Below are 6,533 nucleotides of genomic sequence, written 5' to 3'. Positions count from 1 at the left end.
TTGGGCCTTAAGTCCCTTTGCAAGGACTATAGCCAGACCCATATCAGACTTAGATCCGATAATACTACTGCAGTCGCTTGCATTGACAGGGGCGGAAGCACAAAGCGCTCTCTAAATTCTTTGGTTGAGGAAATCTTTACTTGGGCTGAGTCAAGACAAATCACCTTGTCAGCACAACATATTAAAGGCCTTGACAATGTGGAGGCTGATAGAGCATCTAGAGCTAAGAATCTAGACAGGGAATGGATGCTGAAACCTGAAATTTTTCAGTTGCTTTGTCATGTTTTTTTTTTCTTTCCAGACATTGATCTTTTTGCCTCGCGCATCAATGCTCAATTACCTAAGTATGTTTCTTGGAAACCTGATCCTTCCGCTTTCAGTACTAATGCTTTTGCACTTCAGTGGGGTGATATGAATCTCTATGCTTTTCCACCTTTCAGGATCATAGGCAAGATGCTGAAGAAATTACGGGAGGACAAGGCAACACTTCTAACGGTCTTACCTCTTTGGCCAACCCAGGTATGGTTTCCATCGGCGCTTCACTTGCTGGCAGCCACGCCATTCATTCTTCCACCCTGTTCCCTAATACTTCCACAGGACCCGTCCCGTGTACACTCACGGGCACAGAAATTGGCGGCCATGCTGTTATCGGGCGATCCTTTGAAGACCAGGGCCTTTCGCCAGAGGTTGCCAGCTTCCTCCTTAAATCTTGGAGAGAAGGTACAGTTGCACAGTATGGGTCACATCTCCAGAGATGGTTGTCAGTTTGTCTCAGCAGGAAAGCTGATCCATTTCGCCCATGTATTAGGTTCATGTTAGACTTTCTACTACAAGAATTTAATAAAGGGAAAGGCCGTAGCTACAGCACTTTAAACTCCATCCGCTCAGCAATTTCCGCCATAGCTACGATTGATGGCAAGCCTGCGGGCCAACACTCTTTAGTTAGCAGATTTATGAGGGCGGTTTTTCAGGAGAGGCCCTCCCTTCCTCGCTACCGCAGTACCTGGGATCCAGATTTGGTTTTGTCGTACATACAGGGTCTGGGGCCTAACTCTTCTTTGTCCCTCATCCAATTGTCCCGGAAATTAACAGTGCTGATGCTTCTCTTATCTGGTCAACGTGGCCAAGTTTTACATTTTCTGGATACTCGAAATATGACAATTTCAGAGTTTACGGTTTCCTTCAGGATAGGTGACCTTCTTAAAACCTCTAGGCCAAGTGATCACCTCTCTGAGATAGCTTTTGAAGCCTATCCCTCTGATGAACGTTTGTGTGTTCATGCTGCAATCGTTAGTTACTTAGACAGGACTTCAGTTTTTCGGGGCTCAATCACCAGATTTTTCATAACATCCGTGCCACCTATCAGAATTGCTTCTCAGGACACTTTGAGGCGTTGGACAAAGGATGTTCTCTTGGCTGCTGGCATTGACCTTAAAATCTTTTCGCCCCACTCCAACAGGTCTGCGTCTTCCAGCAAAGCAGCTCTGACACTCCCGCTTTCTACCATCCTGTCTACTATAGGATGGTCTAGCGAATCAACCTTCGCCAAGTTCTACTGTAGGCCCCTTAAGAAGCAGGGCCTTTTTGCACGGGCTATCTTACCCTGATGGGTCATTTTTCTACTGTTCGGGTTTATTGTACACCTTTATGGGATTTGTTTAAGGAATTGTTCCTTGTGATAAATTATGCTGATGTGGCACAATGTGGGCATTTTTGTTATCTGTTTTGTACTATATATACTTGGATCTGGAATGTTGTTTTTTCATTCTTCCCCTCATCATATCCAATTCCGAGGGTACCGTAGAGTGTTCCTGTAGGTTGAGGACTTTCTCTAAAGCTCTCGTTGAATACCCTTTGTGACGTCAGTTAAATGGCTTGTTTGACGTGAAATTGTAAGATTAAGCGAGTACTTACCAGTACGATGGTTGATCGTAATTTCACGAATGCCATTTAACTGCGTCACTGCGGTATTAAACGCCCGCCCATTCCCTTCCCTTTGTTTTTTCTTCGTGTTATTATGGTGTCTGTACTGTTTTTTGTCCTCAACCTTCCTCTAAAGGACTGACGGGTGACTGGCGACGCATGCATCACGTTTAATACCGCAGTGACGCAGTTAAATGGCATTCGTGAAATTACGATCAACCATCGTACTGGTAAGTACTCGCTTAATCTTACAATTTCATCCTCCTGTGTTTGTACTGTACTTCCTACAGACATCTCTCTGGAATGACACATGCTGACATCTCCAAAAAGTCAAAGAAAAAAAATGAATAAATAAACAACAAATGCCTCAAAAATGAAGTACTAAGATTTCCTACAATACTAAATAACAAGTATCAACCATTTCACTGCTATTTGCTACCTCAGTGGACCTTTTACTTCCTTTTTGCAGACATAGGCCAGTGCCCCTCTTACATAAAAAAAATTGTTGCCTGGTATGGAAATCTAAAGCTGAATTGGATAAATTACTGAGACCCTTCTTACTGGATGAACCTCCAATACCAAGTTAGTTGTCATGCAGACTCCACAACTGGACCATGAGGACTCAAGAACAGGGACACCAGGAATGCAATCAGAGGTGCACAAACACAACTGTAAAGGTGCATCCACACAGTCAAACAATGTCCGTCATACAAAATTGTCACCAGATACAATGGAAAACGGAAAGGCTTGTTGATGACAAAGAAGCAAGCACCAAGAGCTGTACCAGACACTGTCCATGTTCGTAGTGTCGGAGCTTTGGACAATGTCTGGTGGGACAGAGGCTTGGAAGCATACGATACTACCAAGCACATGATGAGCAAAGTTACTTGGTTATCGGGGTCTGTTAATTTAATTAGTTCTCACCTGCCCTGGCAACACGGTTTGCCATAGCTGCCACTGGGACAGAAGAGATATCCTGTTGCTAATCGAGCTGTACCAGCAGAACCCATACCTATGGAATGTCAAGGCAGGTGTCCTGCTTCATTATGAAAGGTTTTATCTTCTCTAGTAAGTTGTAGAAGCTGTTTGGGTCCATCCTCATATAGTTTATGAAATCTGATTCATAACCAATACACAGTTCATGTAAAATGGATGCACAACTTCCCTTTTCTCTTTGTGTTTTTAACCAGTCCTTGCACCATTCCCTTCTTGTCACCTTGTGCTCACACAGTGCAGCAATTATTATGCTGCATAGTGCAATTTTCTTGGTTTTGTTTTTTATCTTCTTGTGCACCATGATGATGATGTACTGCACTAGATGCTGGCAACAACCACCTGTCACCAAAATCCATACTAACACTGATGTAAATACCTGTGTGTTGCCAACAAACATCAGCTTCGAACATTGTCTGCCGGTCTTTGTCTGGTGACCAGAGTAGAAACTGTGGTTTACAACTTTATCTGCTACCACTGTTTGTTGTCATATCAACTTCCCTCGTTTAAATGCTTATGATGTCATCCTGCTTCGCCTTATGATATGGTAGCAGCGTTTGTCTGACGGACTATGTTCAACTGTGTGGACACACCTTAAGGGATAAACTTATAGACAATACCAAGAAAACCAAGTAAGAATGTGAACACCACTAATGTAATTGCAAGTTTTTAGAACAATTAATCATGTCAATAATGAAAATAAAGAAACCACTCTAACAGAAAGTCCTAATATATGTTATCCTCTAAAATAAACCATAAATATAAGCTACACAATGTCATACTCACAGTACCACATCAAAGGAGACAGCCAGCACATTCATCCATCACCATGGCATGGATCGTCCTTCCGTCACTGAGTTTTTTTTGTATTTTAGCTCCACACGATAAAGAATAAGTATTTTCAATCCACCAACTCCTAAAACAAAGGGACAGTTAGATGAATTGTGGAAAGAATATTATCTATCTTTTTAAATTAAAAACATCCCCCAGGTATTTAGTCCTACTTACTTTATACATAGATCTTGTCATTGCAAGTGGCTGCAGTAGCAACACTAACCATGAGCATCCCCCAAGATTTTAAGATGATGGGTAGACATAACCTGAAAAAGAGGCATAATTAAAAAAAACTAGACATTTGTGACAGAAAAGAAGCAGAAAATCAATCATTTCACTACGGTCTGGCAAATCTAAACTGGCACGTGTGACATCATATCCCCCAGGTGCACTAGAGCCACCTCTGCCAAGCCACCCCATCTCTCCACACAATGTTCTTTTTTTCCCTCTGTAAATCATGTTAAAATACTCTATATTCTTATATCTTAACATAAAGCTATCCACTTTTTCATAATTCAAAGAACCTGGTATGACGACATGTGACATCCCATTTATACAGTGTTGCCAGTAACAGCCAGATCAGATGAGGTACAGCTGTCACCCCAATGCCCACCCACACCCACACCACATAAGATTAGGTCATTGTGTCTGCAGTACTCAGATCTACCACAATGGAAGACTCTCCAGATCATTCCACACATATACACAGTCAAGCAAAGGATGTTATAAAAAAAATGCATCAGTATTTTCAAAGAAAGAAGAAAAATTAAGTTCTTACTAATACTTCAAGGGTCAGATCTTGGACCAGCAGCAACACAAGTGAACAGTGAACAAGTGAACAGTGAACAGAGTGGCTAGAATGTTAGCAAGCATTATGAAGGAAATGATGAGTTGACCAAATTATCATCTTCCAAGAAACAGCAGAGAGAGAGAGAGAGAGAGAGAGAGAGAGAGAGAGAGAACAGAGTGGCTAGAATGTTAGCAAGCATTATGAAGGAAATGATGAGTTGACCAAATTATCATCTTTCAAGAAACAGCAGAGAGAGAAAGAGAATGTGAGAAAGAAATACAGAACATAATAATAATAACAATAATAACTCTCTCTCTCTCTCTCTCTCTCTCTCTCTCTCTCTCTCTCTCTCTCTCTCTCTCTCTCTCTCATATCCACTCCAGCGTTGCTGTTTTTGGATATTTGTATGCCACCATGGTCATATGGTGAAGTCAGGCAACCAACCCTCTGTGGTTAGGCTTGTCCATGTCCACATCAGTGTGCTAAGGAAACTGCCCACCTCTGGTGAATTTCATCCTCCTGTGAGCTGTGCCACCAGTTCTTAAAGAAACCCATTGCATCGTCTTTTCAGCTGTGGTAAGTGTTATTCATAGCTGAAATATTCATTGAGATTGTTGTACTGTAATCATATATTAGCTAAATGTTTGCTGAAGGCCAACTATCTGTTAAATTATCATTGTCTACCATATACGACATGCCATTTTCTGTTCAAAATAAATGAAGTGAAAATTTATAGTGATGGGAAACTTTGATAGTACATGAAAGTACCTCAATGACCAGAGAAACATGCAATACATGTGCAGGTTGCCATGCCTCTTAAGCACAAGATGAGAGACAAGTGGCTTGTGAAAGAAGAGTTCAGTCCCTGGTTGACCAGGGTGGAGGATGATCCAGAGAAAGCTTTTTGCACTATGTGCAACAAGGAGTTGAATGCGGAGTTATCCACCATCAAGAAGTATAAGGTTAGAGCATATTCGATAGGTCCAAGGGTAAGCGTTATTGCGATATTTTATTATTATACTTTATCTTAATCAATGTTTTGGGTACATCCCAACACAGTGCGTAAATTATGGCTAATATGTGCAATGTGCCTACTTTTTTCAATGCACATATAGTAGATGTCTGATATGTACATATATCTGTTCATTATGTTCATATGTACAGTAATCCTTCAAGGTATTACTGAATATATCACCAAGTGTCTGTTTGCTGAGAATTTCAACTTGCTTACAGGATTTTTATTCAGGTCAACTATGTATGAAGATCATAATTATATATATGAAGGCAAAGTATTCACCATGACTGAGAAAATAATAAGGTGAGCATTCGGGATGCATTACCAAATATAACTGTTTTATTTATTTATTTATTCATTTTTTTTTTTTTTTTTTTATTTATTTATTTTTATTTATTTATTTATTTTTTTTTTTTTTTTTGTCTAAAATCCCATTTACAGACCAGAAAGTGCCACTTCACCAATGATGCTTCCCGGATGCAGGAGCAGGAGGGTGGTACAAGGGAAAGGCAAGGGGTCCACTCACATGGTGAGCATTTCAATGTAGGTGTGGCACTAGCAAAAATTCTAATGATGTTCACTGCTGAACACAACTTGCCATTCACCAGCGTTGATCATATGATTGAGTTGTGCAAGGTCATGTTTCCAGACTTGGCCATTGCACGGGGTATGATTGTGAAGAAAACTAAATGCACTGAGTTAACTAGAACCCTCAGCAAATGTGTAACTGGTGAATTAGTACAAAAGTTGAAACAACACACATTGTAGACAAGTCCATGGATTTCAGCACAACAAAATGTTTCACGGTTCTTGTTAAATATCATGATCCTGACACAAAGGTTATTCAAACTGGGACACTGGAACTGATCAATATGTAGGATGACAGTAAGGAATGCGTAGGCTCCAACAGGAAAAACCTTTTTGAATCATTATTGAATACATTTAACTGTAATGAAATTCCTTTACATAATTTTGTTG

At 40.5% G+C, this 6,533-nt stretch overlaps 1 long non-coding RNA gene across 1 annotated transcript; it reads left to right on the top strand.

Annotated features, from left to right (window-relative positions):
* The first annotated feature begins 354 nt into the window (after positions 1-354).
* Positions 355-1,752, top strand: LOC135106848 (uncharacterized). Its single transcript, XR_010271479.1, has 2 exons — positions 355-720; positions 1,460-1,752. It is a non-coding gene; the product is annotated as an uncharacterized LOC135106848 (long non-coding RNA).
* Positions 1,753-6,533: the final 4,781 nt, after the last annotated feature.

This window comes from Scylla paramamosain, chromosome 14 (genome assembly GCF_035594125.1).
Source record: "Scylla paramamosain isolate STU-SP2022 chromosome 14, ASM3559412v1, whole genome shotgun sequence".
In the NCBI taxonomy this organism is placed as follows: Eukaryota; Metazoa; Arthropoda; class Malacostraca; order Decapoda; family Portunidae; genus Scylla; species Scylla paramamosain.
The sequence above is the reverse complement of the archived record's forward strand: the minus strand, read 5'-3'. Positions and strand labels throughout refer to the sequence as shown.